The 17985-nt window shown below is 37.1% G+C and overlaps 1 pseudogene; it reads left to right on the forward strand.

The window, feature by feature from the left end:
- The first annotated feature begins 14071 nt into the window (after positions 1–14071).
- On the forward strand, positions 14072–14996 carry LOC141506212 (translation machinery-associated protein 16 pseudogene; annotated as a pseudogene).
- The last annotated feature ends 2989 nt before the right edge of the window (positions 14997–17985 follow it).

Genomic DNA, 17985 nt, shown 5'->3' on the forward strand with positions numbered 1-17985 from the left:
AGACACAGCGGTGAAGTAAGACCAATTGTACCACACAACACAAAGTAAAATATGGTCAAAAATGAAAAAACAATACCAAGAAATGACAAACTATAGCTGCAGAATAGCCTGATCAATCTTTGGAAAACAAGCAAAGCCTCCTTCAGAAGAACTTCGCTCCTGGAAAGGTTGTTATTGATTCCTCTACAGAATAGTATGAACTTCTTATAGTTGGACGAACATCAAGAAGACCAGTTTAGAAAGGGGAAAAAAAGCTGCTAACAATTCCAGTGAAGAAAAAATATATGTTGTGGAAAAGGAAATATAAAAATTGGAATCATGAAGATTGGAAAAAAGATTAAACTGTACTAATTAAATTTTTTCATTAAAGCTTTAGAATAAAACCATCATCAAAAGAAATTCAGGTAAGCCTCTAAAATCTGGATATCTTTATTAAACTATAAAACCTCTATCCCCCAACATATGTTTGGGGGTTAGGATTTTTTTTGTTTGTTTATTTTGTATTATTTCCATCTTTATTCCCATTAAGGTACTGATGAACTATGATAAATATATTGATAAACTAAAGAGCATAATTGTTATGAAATTATAGAAATTCTGTTTTTAGAGATGTACTACTGCAATTCAGCCATGCCATCTGTCACAAAAGTTTGAGAAATGTATCTAAGAAATTTAGATAAATGTGCTTCAGTGAATTGGGGACTTGGCTGATTTAAATTCCATTGAATTATAATCAAAGCCTAGACTTAGAAAAATGGGCTTTCAGAGTTATGTTTAATATCTAATGTTCAAAAGGGATTTCATGGTGAAAAATGAAAGACATTTGTCAGAATCTTATAATTTTGAGGAACAACTACATTGGCAGTAGATAAGTACTAACTCTGGAGTCAGGAGGACCTAAGTTCAAATCCAGCCTCAGATACTTCCTAGCTATGTGATCTTGGGCAAGTCATTTAACCCTGGATTGCCTTTCCTGCCCCGCCAAAAAAAAATTTTTTTTAATGAATAAAATCTTGTAATTTCAATGCCAAATCATGTAAATTCCTGCTGTAAAAGGCAGTTTATGACTAGGAAAAGCAAATTATTGTTAAAAAATAAGGACATTGAACAAAGATGTAAAAAACTGCAATGTTTATTTAGTTTGTCAATAAATGTAATTACATTTTCCCAAATAATTTCAAGCCACTGTATTGGTGGATTTGAGGTTTCATGAATCTTTGAATTGTGAATTTCTTTTTCTAGTATTGTTTAAATTTGGTTTGTAGAGGAAACAATCCAAGAGTCCAAGATGAAAGCAGAGTCCAACCTTGCATTTCAGACCCAGCAAAAGTTCTTTTAAGTTGTATTTTTTTTTTTAGGTTTTTGCAAGGCAAATGGGGTTAAGTGGCTTGCCCAAGGCCACACAGCTAGGCAATTATTAAGTGTCTGAGACCAGATTTAAACCCAGGTACTCCTGACTCCAGGGCCAGTGCTTTATCCACTGCGCCACCTAGCCGCCCCTAAGTTATATATTTTTCAAAGTGCTGTATAGTTATAGGTGTAATTGGATATTAAAATAACAAATTGTCCAGTTTGACAAGCTTTAGTAATACAGAGCAAAATTAAAAAATAAATTCATTTTAACAGAAATTTGCATACATTGTTTTTTAAAATGAAGCATCAAGAATTTTAATTTTGGCTTGAAGTCCTACATTCACATTAAGATCAGCAGTGAATAATTAGGTCTAGGTCTCTAATGTTTCTTTAAAAGCTAAATATGGGTCCTTGGGGTGGAGCCAAGACTGCAGTATGAAGGCAGGAATTCCCAGAAACTTGTTCCCCCCAAAACTCCAAAAGTCATCAAATTCTGACTAGCCAAAATTTAGAGGGGTAGAACCCACAGAAAGACTGAGTGATACAATTTCCCAGTCCAAGACAGAAGTTCCACAGGAAATGTCTGTTCCTCCAAGACTGGGAGTTGGAAAAAGCCAGGTGCCTGGGTCCAAGGCAGAGGGGCAATTTCCAGATGTCTTGTCCCAGAGATCATCGGGGATAGCCAGAAGGGGTAGTGAGAGAACTCTGCTGCACCAGAGCAGAGCTCAGGCCTCAGAGGAACCTTGCATTGTGAGAAGCTGCAGTAGGAGTCAGCAGAACTACTCAGCACATCCAACTCAGCCCATAGACAGTAAGGGGGTCTGGGGAGACTGCAGAGGTGTCTCTGCCCTCCCTGGGGCAGGACTCTGCTGTATGCCCACACTCAGATCCAGGTTGCAGTTTGGGCTCCCATATTATCATAGCTGAGCAGGGAGGGACCCTCCTCACAGCCCCAGGGCAGAGGGGAGTACCTGTGGTCATCCACACACCAGAGCACAGGCAAGATAGCAGTCAGAGCCTCTCATTAAGACCTTGGAGGAATTAAGGTCACTGTGGATTGTCCCCCAAAACCCCTAAAGCCTTGAAAGTGCAGTAAATCAGCCACAGACTGGGGAAATGATCAAATAGAAAAAGAATCTGACTGTAGAAAATTACTTCGGTCCCATGGAAGATCAAAATACATACTCAGATGACAACAAAATAGAAGCTTCTGAAGCTTCTGAATTCATACTCCCAAGAAAATACTAAAATCTGCCAGAAACAAGAAATTCAACTACCATGGCTCTATAGCCAGGATTACACAGGATCTGGCAGCATCTAAATTAAGGGTGCATGGGGCTTGGAATTTGATGTTCCCGGAAGGCAAAAGATCTTGGTTTACAACGAAAAATCAACTACCCAGCCAAAAGGGTACATCCTCTTTCAAGGGAAAAGATGGATTTTCAATGAAACAGGGCACTTTCAAACTTTCCCATTGAACCAACCAGAGCTGAACAGAAAGTTTAATCTCCAAGTACAGGTCTTGGGGGAACCATAGTGGGGGGTGGATGAGGACTAATTCTGAGGAACTTTTAATGATGTTGAACTGCTTGTATTTCTGCATGGGAAGAAGATACTGAGAACTCATATGAACTTTCTCATAAGAGCAGATAGAACATATACATATATATATGTATATATATACATATATATATATACACATATATATACATATATATATATATATATATACATATATATATATAGACAAGGCACAGGAAAGAGCTGGTATAATAGAGTAAAAAGATGGAGTCAATGGGTGATAAAGTACTGGGAGGAAGAGAAAGGAGAAGAAGCTAAGATATTTCACATAAGAGTCAAGCAAAAAGCTTTTACAATGGAATGGAACAGAAGGAAGGTGAGGGGGAATGAGCCAGCCTTCATTCTCATCAGAAATGACTCAGGGAGGAAATAGTATACATATTTAATAGGGTATAGAAAATCTATCTTACCATAGAGAAAAATGAGAGGAAAGGGATGGGATAAGGGAGAATGGGGGGAGGAGGGAAGGAGGGAGGAGGAAATGATAGAAGAGAGAGAAGATAGTAGGAGAGGGTATTCAGATAAAATATACTATGAACCAGGGACAGGATGAAAGGAGAGAGAATAGAATAAATTAGAGTGGAGGGAAATACACAGAGTAATAGCAATTATGGGGAAATTATTGAAGCAACTTCATTGGTGTCTATGATGGGGAAGGCAACCCTTCCCAGAGACAGCTTTTGGAATCTACACAGACTGAAGTATACTTTTATTTTCCTCTCTCACTATTCTTGAGGTTTCTCATCTTTTTTTGGGGGGTATGATTACTGTCAGCAAGACTATTGTAATAATCGTTTACTGCTCCCCATCCATATTTTTCCTTGTCCACTCATATCGAGTCCATCAAGTCCTTTGATTCTACCTCTGTAGTTTTATTCACATTGTTCCCTTTTTTTTATTTCTACTACCAATGAAGTTCAGGATCTTATTATTTTTAAGTGGAATATCGTAATAGTTTCCTAACTGCTGTCCGTGATTATCATTATTTTTCTACTGTCTTTAAACTGAATTTTATTTTCAGTCAATGAAAATTCATCTCTCCCAAGCTTGAATAAACAAAGCAAAACAAACAGCTAGATTGGCCATGTGTCCTCAATCCCCACCCAAAGTCTTCATCTACATTCTGAGTCCATAGCCTTTCTGTCACAAGTAGGATAACATGTTCATCAAGAGTCTTCTGGAGAGAAGAAAAAGAAATTGAAGGAATTAGAATTGGGAAGGAAGAGACAAAACACTTTTTGCAGATGACATGATGGTATACCCAAAAGAATTCCAAGAAATCCAGAAAACTACTGGAAACAGCAATGTTGGCAAAGTTGCAGGATGTACAATAAACCTTCATAAATCCTCAACTTTTCTATGTATGACTAGCAAGATATAGCAGAAAAAGCTAGAAAGAGAAATCCCATTCAAAGTAACCTCGGACAATATAAAATGCCTGGGAGTCTATTTGCCAAGGCAGACTCAGAAACTTTTTGAAAACAATTACAAAACACTTCTCACACAAATAAAATCAGATTTAAATAACTGGGCAAACATCAACTGCTCATGGATAGGTCAAGCTAATATAATGAAAATGACAATTCTACCAAAACTAAACTACCTGTTTAGTGCCCTATCAATCAAAATTCCAAAAATTTAATGAATTAGAAAAAAATCGTAAGTAAATTCATATGGAGAAATAAAGTCAAGAATTTCCAGGGATTCAGTGAAAAAAGGTGCAAAAGAAGGCGGCTTAGCCCTATCAAATCTAAATTTATATTATAAAACATCAGTCATCAAAACTGGTATTGGCTAAGAAATGGAGTGATGGGTGGGGGTGGCTAGGTGGTGCAGTGAATAAAGCACTGGCCCCGGAGTCAGGAGTACCTGAGTTCAAATCCAGTCTCAGACACTTAATAATTACCTAGCTGTGTGGCCTTGAGCAAGCCACTTAACCCCATTTGCCTTGCAAAAACCTAAAAAAAAAAAATAGAGTGGTGGATCAGTGGAATAGACTAGGTGCAATAGCAGGGAACGATTATAGTAGTCTGCTGTTTGATAAACCCAAAGAGTCCAGCTATTGGGATAAAAACTCTCTCTTTGATAAAAATTGCTGGGAAAATTGGAAGTTAGTTTGGCAGAAACTTAGATTAGATCAACACCTAACACCCTATACCAAGATAAGATCAAAGTGGATACAGGATTTAGACATAAAAAACAATATCATAAGCAAACTAGAAGATCAAGGAGTAGTTTACCTGTCAGATCTATGGAAAGGGAAGCAGTTTATGACTAAGGAAGAGATGAAGAACATCACTAAAAACAAACTAGATAATTTGGATTACATTAAATTATAAAGTATTTGCGCAGACAAAACCTCTGTAACCAAGATCAAAAGAAATGTAGTAAACTGGGAAACAATCTTTACAACTAGTATTTCTGACAAAGGGCTCATTTCTAAAATATAGAGAACTGAGTCAAATTAAAAAAAAAAAGCCATTCCCCAACTGACAAATGGTCAAAGGATATATGAAAGCAATTTACAGATGAGGTGATCAAAGCAATCCATAGTCATATGAAAAATTGCTCTAAATCATTACTTATTAGAAAAATGCAAATTAAAACTTCTCTGAGGTACCACCTCACACCTCTCAGATTGGCCAATATGACCAGAAAGGACAATGATCATTGTTGGAAGGATGTGGGAAATCTGGGACACTAATACATTGTCGGTGGAGCTGTGAACTCATCCAACCTTTCTGGAGAGCAATCTGAAACTATGCCCAAAGGGCAACAAAAATGTGCGTACTCTTTGATCCAGCAATGCCACTACTGGGCCTATACCCTGAAGAAATGATGAAAAGGGGTAAAAACATCACTTGTACAAAAATATTCATAGCCCTGTTTTGGGTGGCAAAGAATGGGAAATCACATGTACTTCATGTGGTGAATGACTTCGCAAACTGGTATATGTATGTCATTTCTATCAGAAACCAGGGGGGATGGGAATTCAGGGAAGCCTGGAGATATTTGCATGAACTGCTGCTGAGTGAGATGAACAGAACCAGAAGAATATTGTACACCCTAACAGTAACATGGAGGTGATGGTCAACCTTGATGGACTCGTACATTCTATCAGTGCAACAATCAGGGACAATTTGGTACTGTCTGCATTGGAGAATACCATCTGTATCCAAAGAAAGAACTGAGAAGTTTGAACAAAGACCAAGGACTATTACCTTTAATTTAGAAAAAAAAACTGATATCTTATTGTCTGATCTTTCTATCTTATACTTTATGTTTCTTCCTTAAGGATATAATTTCTCTCATCACACTCAATTTGGATCAATGTATACCATGGAAACAATGCAAAGACTGGCAAATTGCCTTCTGTGGGGGTGTGGGGGGGAAGTAAGATTAGGGGAAAAATTTTAAAACTCAAAACAAATAAAAATCTTCTTGGGGGGGGGGGGCAGCTAGGTGGTGCAGTGGATAAAGCACCGGCCCTGGAGTCAGGAGTACCTGAGTTCAAATCCAGCCTCAGAGACTTAATAATTACCTAGCTGTGTGGCCATGGGCAAGCCACTTAACCCCATTGCCTTGCAAAAACCTAAAAAAAAAAAATCTTCAGGAATCCTGGTTGTTCATTGTTAATTAGAGTTCCTAAGCCTTTAGAGTTGTCTTTACAGAATTATTGTCACTATACATTGTTCTACTGTTTCTGCTCACTTCATTCTACATTGGTTCATATAGGTCTTCCCATTTCTCCATGAAACTATTCCTTTGATAATTTTATAGCAAAATAATATTCTATCATATTCTTATGCCATAATTTGTACAACCCTTCCTCAGTTTTCAATTTTTTGCCATCTCAAAAATGGCTGCCAGAAATATTTGTGTATGTATTGGTCCTCTTTCTCGTTAAGATATAGGCTTAATAATGGGGATGACTGAATTAAAGGATATATGCATAGTTTAATAACTTTTTGGATATAGTTCCAAATTACCTTCCCTGAATGATTGGATCAGCCCATAGTTTTACTAATAGTACATTAATTCAAAATTTGAATTCAAAATTTTTTTTAAAAACTGTTCATTGTTTTTAAGTGTAATTGAGAAAAAGATAAAATATTAAATTTGATTTAAATAATTGACATTTTATAAGATTTCAGTGTCAAAGGCATGTGGAATATTCAGGCAAAGGTTTGGTTTACATTATATGAGTTAACACAACTAAACACAGAATTTATATATATATATGTGTGTGTGTATATACATGTATATATTTATGACAATTGAATTCTTGTTTTGTTGGGGGGTTTTTTGGATTTTTTTTGCAAGGCAAATGGGGTTAAGTGGCTTGCCCAAGCCCATACAGCTAGGTAATTATTAAGTGTCTGAGACTGGATTTGAACCCAGGTACTCCTGACTCCAAGGCCGGTGCTTTATCCACTATACCACCTAGCCACCCCTGTTTTTGTTTTGTTTTGTTTTGTTTTGACAATTGAATTCTTTACATTTAAATAACTCATATTTGAACCATGTTTTATAAAGTTTGAGTTTTAACAATAGAGCATGGCCTAGTGCAAAGAGCATTATCCTTTTTTCCCCCCTTTTTTGTTTTTTGCAAGGCAATGAGGTTGTGACTTGCCCAAGGTCACACAGCAGCATAATTATTAAGCATCTGAGGTCACATTTGAACTCAGGTCGTCCTGACTCCAAGGCCGGTGCTCCATCCACTGTGCCACCTAGCTGCCCCCAAAGAGCATTATCCAAAGATCAACTGTGACTCATCTGAAGTTGAGACCCTGGCACTGAAATTTATTAGCTGTGTGAATTCCACCAACTTGAAATTTCTGACCCTCAGTTTTCTTATCTATAAAATGTCTGTAATAAATAAAACCTGCCATGGTAGTTAGAGGCCCCTGACAAGAGCTGGGTTCTGACACACACTAGCTATTTGAATCTAACCTCTCAATAAGTCAGAGTTGAGTTGCCATCTCTATTTAAGAAGGGAGTTTCCACATTAGGATTTTCCCCACACCTACAGACTTAGACCACAATCCATGTGAGATAGAAAAGATAATTTTAAGTAAGTTTCATTGTTCTGTTTTTAATGGAGGAGTGACCAATTAGCACAGTCCTTATGAGCCTGGAGAAAATGTTTCAACATATTCAGCTGATATAAGTCTTTGCATAGAAAAGACTAGGGAGCCTGCTTCCAGGTTAATTGTAATGATGTGTAATCAAAGTACCTTGGAGAGATTTTGGACCATGCAAAGACATTTTGTAACTGAATCCAATCTGCTAACCATATGCTGAGTGGCAGCCTCTTTGATTGTAAGCTATAGAACCAAAACTTGAGATACCTTCAGAAGTCCTTGCTTGTTCCCTTCCTATTTCTAGATTGCACCTCTCTTCTTGGTTTCATTTCTTTGTTAGTTGCATCTAATGAGAGATGACTATGGAAAGAGAAAGGCCAAAGGCTCTTTACTCCTGAAGCTGCCATGTGTTCAATAAACACAGACCTTAGTCCTTTGTCAGCTTCAGTATTTGTCCTTTCATTTTAGGTGGTGGAGATTTATCTGAAGACTCCAGGGGCCAAGCCTCTCACCTGAACTCTCCCAAATTACCCTCCAAACAACTTTAATCCCTCAAACAAATTCTGGAGTGGCAGAACCCACAAAAGGATGTGTTGAAACAATTCTCCAGTCCAAGACAACTTAGAAGGTTGGCAGGAAAGGTCTGTCATACTGGGATAAGAATAGATTACTGTTCAACACAGGCTGTGCCCCAGGAAACTAGCAAACCTTGGAGGAGAGGGCAGACAGTCAGTGGCAGCTTCCAGAGCTCTTAACTTACAGAGTGTAAGAGGATTCAATAACTGGTCAGAAGGAGATTGCAGACATCTCTTTTCAGGCCCTGAGTGTAGGTCTCTCTCTCTCTCTCTCTCTCTCTCTCTCTCTCTCTCTCTCTCTTCTCTTCTCTTCTCGTCTCTTCTCTTCTCTCTCTCTCTCTCTCTCTCTCTCTCTCTCTCTATGTATGTATGCAGTCATGCTGATCTAGGTCAAAGTCCTGAGTCACAGGCCCAGGATGAGGATAAATACTAGTACACTAGAACTTATAGGACCCCCCCCCAAAAAAAATAGCTCTGAAAACAGCTACACAAAAGTCTGAAACTTGGGACAATGCCCTTTCCACAACTTTAACTAAAGTTAAAATTCAAGAAATCAGCTGAGAAAGTAACAAAAAAAGAATCTGACCATATAGAAAGGTTATAAGAAAGATCAAAACACAAACTTGGAAGAAGACAGCAAAGCCTCAAAAGCATGTGAATTGGTTTCAGGCCCAAAATAATTTCTGGAAGAGCTCAAAAAGAATTTTAAATAAGGTCTCAAATAAGAGAAGTAAAGAAAAAATTCGGGAAAAAATTAAGAGTGATGCAAGAAAATCATGAAAAAAACGCAAAAGGCTGGTAAAAAAAAGAGGCACAAAAACAATACTTAAGAAAATAACACCTTAAAAAATAGACTAGGCCAAATGGTAAAAGAGTTACAAAAATCTAATGAAGAGTAGAATACTTTAAAAAGTATTGGTCAAATGGAAAAAGAGGCACAGAAAACCAGTGAAGAAAAACTATTTAAAAAAGAGAATTGACCATACAGAAAAAAATGTACAAAAACTCTCTGAAAAAAAGAACTTAAAAAGTAGAATTGACCAAATGGAAAACTCTGAAGAAAATAATTCCTTTGTTATTTAATTAGAATTTGGCTACTGGAAGCTAATGATTCTGTACGATATTAAGAAAGAAACTAAATTAAAAGATCCTAGATATATCAAATAAAATTACAGCAAATATCTCTGATAAAGGAAGGCCTTATTTCTCAAAATGATTGAGTCATTTATAAAAATGAGTCAAACCCCAACTGTTAATCATAGGATATGAACAGGCAGTTTTTAGATGAAGTAATCAAATCTATATATGGCCATATGAAAAAATAAGTCTGCTTTTATTCTAAGATCAGAAGGACTGATGGAAATAAGTGTGCTTTTCATCTCTGAGGAACCACCTCACACCTCTCAGACTGGCCAATATGACCAGAAAGGACAATGATCAATGTTGGAAGGGATGTGGGAAATCTGGAACACTAATACATTGTCGGTGGAACTGTGACCTAATACAAACTTTCTGGAGAGCAATTTGGAATTATGTCCAAAGGGCAATGAAAATGCATGCCCTTTGATCCTGCGATACCACTACTTGGTCTATACCCTGAAGAGATCATTAAAAAGGGTTAAAATCTCACTTGTACAAAATATTCATAGCAGCTCTGTTTGTGGTAGCAAAGAATTGGAAATCTTTTTGTCCGTCATTTGGGAAATGGCTGAACAAATTGTGGTATATGTACATTATGGAACACTAGTGTTCTGTTAGAAATCATGAGGGATGGGATTTAGGAGAAGGCTGGAAAGACTTGCATGAACTGATGTTGAATGAGATGAGCAGAACCAGAAGAATATTATACATCCTAACAGCAACATGGGGTTGCTGATCAACCTTAATGGACTAGCTCATTCCATCAGTGCAATAATCAGTGACAATTTTAGGGTATCTGTTATGGAAAATACCATCTGTATCCAGAGAAAGAACTGTGGAGTTTAAACAAAGACCAAAGACTATTACCTTCAATTTAAAAAAAGAATTGTCTTACCACATAATTCTGCTATCTCTAATATTTTATTGTTTTCCTCAAGGATACAATTTTTCTCTCAGCACATTTAATTTTGAAAAATGTATAGCATGGAAACAATGTAAAAATTTTCTGTGGGAAGGAGGGTTGGGGGTGAATTGTAAAATTCAAAACCTTACAAAAAAAGAAATAATAAAGGATATACTTGGGGCAGCTAGGTGACATAGTAGATAGAATACCAGTCTTGGAGACAGGAGGACCTGAGTTCAAATGCAGCCTCAGACACACAATAATTGCGTAGCTGTGTGACCTTGGACAAGTCACTTAACCCCATTGCCTTAAATTTATTTTTATTCATTTATTTATGTTAATTAAAGTTGTTTACAAATATCTCCCTAACTCCCTGTAAGGAGGCTTGTCATTTGGAATTCACTATCCTTGTGTTCTAACAAAATCTAACAAAATCACTTTATTGTCCTTCTGATCACAGAATAAAAGCAGACTTATTTCTATCAGTTTGCTCATAGCTTGATTGAAGTGTGGTCCATTGCCACTAAAACAATGTTATATAAAATAATATGATTCATTTGTTATGATAACCTTAGACAAATCTACCCTACCAATAGATCTCTGATCTTAAATTCCAGCAGCCTGTTTTTTCTGAAGGCCTCTAGCTAAAATTTTCCCCACACTAATTTAACCAAACCACATGAAAAATTCTCTTTAATATTCTGAATACTGGAGATTCCACCCCCACTTTCCACCCCCACTTCCCACCCCACCTCCATTTTAAAGATATTTAAATTACTACTTACTACTTTTTTAAAAAGCTAGTGTGGAAAAAAATTTGGAGTCTAATATGATGCCCTTTATTTACTATTCAGCTTCAGGCAAGTCACCCATTCCTTCATTGGCTCTTGTTTCCTCATCAATAAAATGAAGTAATTGGACAAGATGACCTCAGAAGTCCCTTCTAACTATAGTATTCTATTATTCAAATTATATTTAATACTCCTAATTGTCCTTGTGAAACAATAAGAAAATGATAAAAATAAGAAATGAAGGAATTTAGATCTCATTATAAAGTAATAATTATCAAAGCTATTTTGGTAGTGGTTAAAAAACAGGAAAATAGATCAGTAGAATAGATTAGATAAATAATACCCAGAAGCAAGCAAACACAGCAACCCAAGCAATCAATCAACCTGCATTTATTGAATCCAAGATTAACAAATGACTTGGGGGAATATTTTATTCAATGGAAATTGCTTGGAAAACTGGAAAGAATTTGGCACAAAACAAGTTTGTACCTGTATCTTCAAGCATTATCACCATAAAGCTAAATGAATATTAAAGCTAAATATAAAAAAGAGCATATCATAAAAAGAAGGGAAAATTGAAAGTCATAGCTTTTAAAACTGTTTAGGAAAATGTTCATAATGAAATAATTTTTAAAGGAATTATTAAGACAAAGGATTCATTTCAATTTTATGCAATTTAAAGGTTTTTACATTAACAAAATTGGTAGGAAGAAAATCAGTAGATAGAAAAAAATTATTTATGTCTATTACTTGATAAGTCTGACATCCAAAGTTGTCCATAAGAAAATGGTGCAAATCTTATAAGATTATTCCTCAATCAATGTGAACAAAAAGCTTTCAAAAGAAGAAAGGCAAACTTGACTAAATAAAAAATTATCCAAAGCACCACCAACAAAACAAAAAATGCATGCACACAAAACCATAAAATTATTCTGTGTTGGAGGGGATATGGGAAGATATACACATTAATATATATTGAGGAATATGTGAATTGTTCTAAACATTCTAGAAAACAATGTAATTATGCAAGAAACTTGAAAAGAGAATTATTAAACAATTCAAGCACTTTATCCATCTATCTCACTAGTGAATTTATAACCTATGAAGATCAGAAAATAATTGCTATATCTGTCAAAATTTTCCAGTGCTGTAATAGAAAAAGAATGTTCCCAATCAGAGCAAACAGCTAAATAAATTGTGGTATATGAATGTAATGGAATATTTTTGTACCATAGTGAATGATGAAATCAAAAAATTCAGAAAAACACCCAAGGACTTGTAAGAAATTATACAAAAAAAAGAGAAACCAAAGGAATGGTTTACCCAATGATAATAATAATGTAACTGAAAATACTAAAATAGCAAAAATTGTTTTGAATACAATGGATAATGTTGGTTCCATATGAATGAAATGAAAACACTTCCCTTTTATTAAAAACTACAAATTCGAATGTAGAGTGAAATGAGCAGAATTAGAAAAACAATTTATAGTGTTTATAACATAACATTAAAAATGAACAATTTGGAGGACTTTTATAGATCAGTGGAGAATAAAATGAACAGAATCAAAAGAACAATTTATATAATAACTGTAAAAACAACTTTGAAAGCTTAAGTGCAATGATGAATTTTGTTTTGCTTGACTATACACATATTTATTACAATAAATTTGTTTTCTTTTTTTAGAGGTCTAGGAGCTAGAAGAGAAAGTAGATTTTTTTGAAATTTTGTATTTTTTTGAAAAATACAAGTGGGGGGGTGGAGCCAAGATGGCGACAAGAGAGGACAGTTTCTTAGGTGCTCTCAATCAAAATTTATAAACTAAGGACTCTAAGTTTTTGAGAGACAGAACCCACAGGGGGATCCAGTGAGGCAGTTCTCCAACCCAAGGTAAACTGGAAAAGAGTGGAAAGGCTCAGTTCCATGGGGTTGGAGGGGCCGCCCAAAAGAGTGAAGGAACATCAGCCTCCCAGAGGCAGCGCCCCATGGCTCACAGCAGCAGGGGGAGTTTCCTGACCTACACCCCAGAGAGCACTGGGCACAACTTGGGGGAACAGCGGGGGACCTCTGTCAGAGCGAGCACGTGAAGCCCATCCCTAGGGCACACAGCGAGCAGTGTGGCCCTGGCACAGATCCACGAACTGGAAGCTGAAGCCAGTAAGCAGGAGCCCCCAGGGCATGAGTGCTGAGCCTAGGGAGGAAGTGGAGAGAGACTGCCGAGCTCTGTCCTCTGTCCCTATAACAGGACTCTGGGCTTCTGACCACATCCAGATCCTGATCGCAGTCTAGGACCCCAAAGAACAGCAGGTCCCCCCACCTCATACTCAAAAGCTCAGGAAGCACCCTAAAACTAGGCTGGAGAAATGAGTAAGCAGAGAAAAAAGAATACCATTGAGAAATACTTTGCCTGTGATCCCAAGAAGGATCAAAACCCAGAAAGTACAAGCTCCTGCATCTAAAGAATCCAAGAAAAACAGAAATTGGGCTCAGGCTAGGACAGAGCTCAAAAAAAGACTTTGAAAATCAAGTGAGGGAGATAGAAGAAAAATTGGGAAAAGAAATGAGAGAGATGCAGGAAAAACATGAAAATGAAGTCAGCAGCTTAGTCAAGGAGATCCAAAAAGAAATGCTGAAGAAAATAGCATGTTGGTTTTGCGTTTCCAACCTCAAGGGCGGGGGGTGATCGCTCTGCTCCAGCCGCCTCCCGCTTTCGGGCTCCCTCCAGGTTGGAGGCGATTCTGCACCGCGCTTCCAGCATCTCTTCTCGGTTCAATTGTCCCCGGAGGGAGCCCAGACGGGTGGGTTAGGGTTGGGGGTATTTCAGGGAGGCGCACCACACTGTTCCCTGTTACTGCTGATGTTTCTGGCTCCTTCCCCCCCCAGGCGACTTGGGCTTCGGAGAAGTTGGGGTAAGAGCAGGGTGTTGCAGGATCCGTGGCAGCACGCCAAAAGCACCAAAAGGCAAAAGTACAGGACAACAGAAAATAGTTATACATCCTTATAGCAGAAAAGCAGTTCAACTTAATCGAAAAGCTCACAAACAAGAAAGAAAGGAAAAGTTGAAGAATGAAAAGGCTTTGCTTTAGACGCAAACATTATTAACATTATAGGTGAAAAACTGCGGTGGTTTCAAAGTCACCTTGATCCTAACAAAAGAGAGTATACAAAGAAAGATGCTTGCGAACTAATAGAGAGTTATTTACATCGGTTCAACAGTGAACTGGAACAGATTGAGTTGCAGAACAGCATCAAAGGCAGACAGGGAAGGAAGCACTTTTCTCGAGAAACAGTCATCAAACAGACGGTAGAACGTGAGTGGAAACTCTATGAAGGTTATGGCATTGAAATTCCTGATATTGTCACTGCAAAATATCTGCGAACTTTCAGGGAATGGGATGGTGATTTGAAGAAATTGCCAAATATTAAGATGAGAAAGGTTTGTGCTAATGATGGAATTTCTAACAAGGATAAGAAGAAAGATGTTGTGTCTACAGAGGTAGACTTGGGGAAAATAGACATCCAAGAAGGATCAGTTGACTCCAATGAGGATATGCCTGAGGTGGCCTAGTTCTAATTGATTTGACTGAAGAAGAAATAACATTATAGTACTCTCAGGTATCACTGGTAAATATTGTACTCATACAGATTTACATAATCTCCTGTTCTGGCCTGTAAAGTAATATTTACTGTGCAATTTTAAAAGAATATGTTAAGGGGCAGCTAGGTGGTAGAGTGGATAGAGCACCGGCCCTGAAGTCAGGAGTACCTGAGTTCAAATCCGGTCTCAGACACATAATATTTAATTAGCTGTGTGACCTTGGGCTTAGTCACTTAATCCCTTGCCTTCCCCCCCCCAAAAAAGAATCTGTCACTAAGTTATATTTGAAGCAGAATGCTCAATATTTTCATTTAAGCTGTCAAGATAAGAAGTGCATGCTAGTGATCCTTTTACTTGAATCTATCAGGATGAGGAAGAGAATTGGCCTATTAATTGAGCCCCCTTTTATCTTATAGAATATCAGATCTGGAAACATACCCTTACTATTCAAGAATCTCTCCAAATGGTCAACCAATCTGTTGCCAGATATATCCATTGAGGGTGAGCCAATTGTTTTGAGAATCAGCTTGGTCCTTAGCTTTAATTTTTAGGAAACCTCTCTTATATGGAGCCTCAATTTCTATGGAACCCCATACAGTGAAACTCATTTCTTTTTACCATGCTAGTTCCTAAAAATACTTTTTTTAAACCCTAAAAATGCTTTTTATTGCATTGTTTTGGTTAGGTGTAAAAAAATTGTTTCCTTAGCATGTTTATATATACCTTAGAAGTCCAGAACAAGGTTCTCCTATAGATACGATAAACACATTTCTTTCATTATTATACTACTCCTTTTATTAATAATAGAAAGAAATATATTCTGTATAAAGAAAACATTCATCACTGACATTTTAATTGTTATTTTCACAACCAAAGAGAATGGACAACAAGAACCACTAGTATCTTATTATGTTAGTTCCCCTTCTTGCTATCTTTTAAGTGGAGCATAAATGAATTTGGGTTACCTTATCATTCTTTTCAAGGGATGGGATAAATTGACAGTGTCCCTTTATTCAGAATTAAGAGAACTAAAAACATTTGCTAGAAAGATGAGATTATTTAGTATTATTACTTGTAATATACCTTCAACATTTGTGTCACATTTGTAACTTAAAGTGAATTGTTCAAGGAAAGAGATTTTTTTTTGTTAACTTAAAACAATTTGTCAATGTTTCTATACATCCCTTATAAATGTTAAAAATAAAACATTTTATATTGGCAAAAAAAAAATAACATGTTAAAAACCAGCATAAGTCAAATGGAGAAAACAGTTCAAAAAGTTATTAAGGAGAAGAATGCTTTAAAAAGCAGAATTGGCCAAATGGAAAAAAAAAGAGATAAGAAAGCTCTCTGAGGAAAACAAATCCTTCAGACAAAGAATGGAACTGAGGGTGGTTACTGATTTTATGAGAAATCAGGACACAATACTTCAAAACCAAAAGAATGAAAAATTAGAAGAAAATGTGAAATATCTCATTGAAAAAACAACAGATATGGAAAACAGACTTAGGAAAGATAATCTAAAAATTATTGGAATACCTGAAAGTCATGACCAGGAAAAGAGCCTTGACATCATTTTCAGAGAATTACTACAGGAAAATTGCCCTGATATTCTAGAAGCAGAGGGGAAAATAGAAATGGAGAGAATCCACCAATCTCCCCGAGAAAGAGATCCAAAAAAAAACCAACCCCCAGGAATATTATAGCCAAGTTCCAGAACTCCCAAGTCAAAGAGAAAATATTACAAGCAGCCAGAAGGACACAATTCAAATATGGATCTACAGTCAGGATCACACAGGACTTAGCAGCAACTACATTAAAAGCTCATGGGGCTTGGAATATAATATTCCAGAAGGCAAAAGAGCTTAGAATGCAACCAAGAATCAACTACCCAGTAAAACTTAATGTCTTCTTCCAGGGAAAAAGATGGACTTTTAATGAACTAAGGGAATTTCAAATGTTCCTGTTGGAATGGCCAGAGCTGAACAGAAGGTTTGATCTTCAAATACAGGACTCAGGTGAAGCATAGAGATTGGAGGAGAAGGGGAAAATATGAGGGACTTAATGATGATGGACTGCATGTATTCCTGTATAGAAAAATGATACTGATAATACTCATATGAACCTTCTCATTTAATAGATCAGGTAGAAGGAGCTTTTATAGATGAAGCACAGGAGAAAACTGAATTTGAAGATATATTGTGCTGTAAAAAATGGAGTCAATAGATAAAAGGGAAATGTAATGGGAGAAAGAAAAAGGAGAGGAGGAATAGGCTAAGATATTTCATAAAATAAGATTTTTCTTTATTACCAATGATATGGGAAGGGGAAGGCAAGGGGGAATGAGGGAATCTTTGCTCTCATCAAAGGTGGCTAGGAGAGGAAACAGTATATTATACTCAATGGGGTATAGACATATGGAGTAAGAGGGACAGAAGGGGGACAGGGGGAAGGGGGGATGTGAGTGATGGAGGAGAGGATGGACCATGGGGGGAGAGTGGTCAGATATAACACATTTTCTTTTGTACTTCTTGTAAGGGGCTGGGATTCAATGGCCTGTCCAGGACCATAGGGCCAGGTGGATTTTGGGCCTAAGGGGTGGTATATGGGCTTGGGGCCTCTTGACTCCAGGGCCTGGGATCTTTCTGCTGTGCCACTCAGCTACCCTACAGCAGAGACAGAGTGAAAGGAGAGAGAAAATATAGTACATGGTAGTAGAGAACTACAAATGGAGGGAGTTGTGATCAGCAATGGCAATGGTAGAAAAATATGGAAGTAACTTTTGTGATGGATTTATCATAAAGAATGTGATCCACCTGTGACAGAGCTGGTGGTGTTGGAACACAGACTGAAGCACATTTTTTATTATTATTATTTTGGGGGGATTGCAGGGCAAATGGGGCTGGGTGGCCTGCCTGGGGCTGCACAGTGATTGTTGGGTGTCTGAGGCCGGATTTGG

This window comes from Macrotis lagotis, chromosome 1 (assembly GCF_037893015.1).
Source record: "Macrotis lagotis isolate mMagLag1 chromosome 1, bilby.v1.9.chrom.fasta, whole genome shotgun sequence".
In the NCBI taxonomy this organism is placed as follows: Eukaryota; Metazoa; Chordata; class Mammalia; order Peramelemorphia; family Peramelidae; genus Macrotis; species Macrotis lagotis.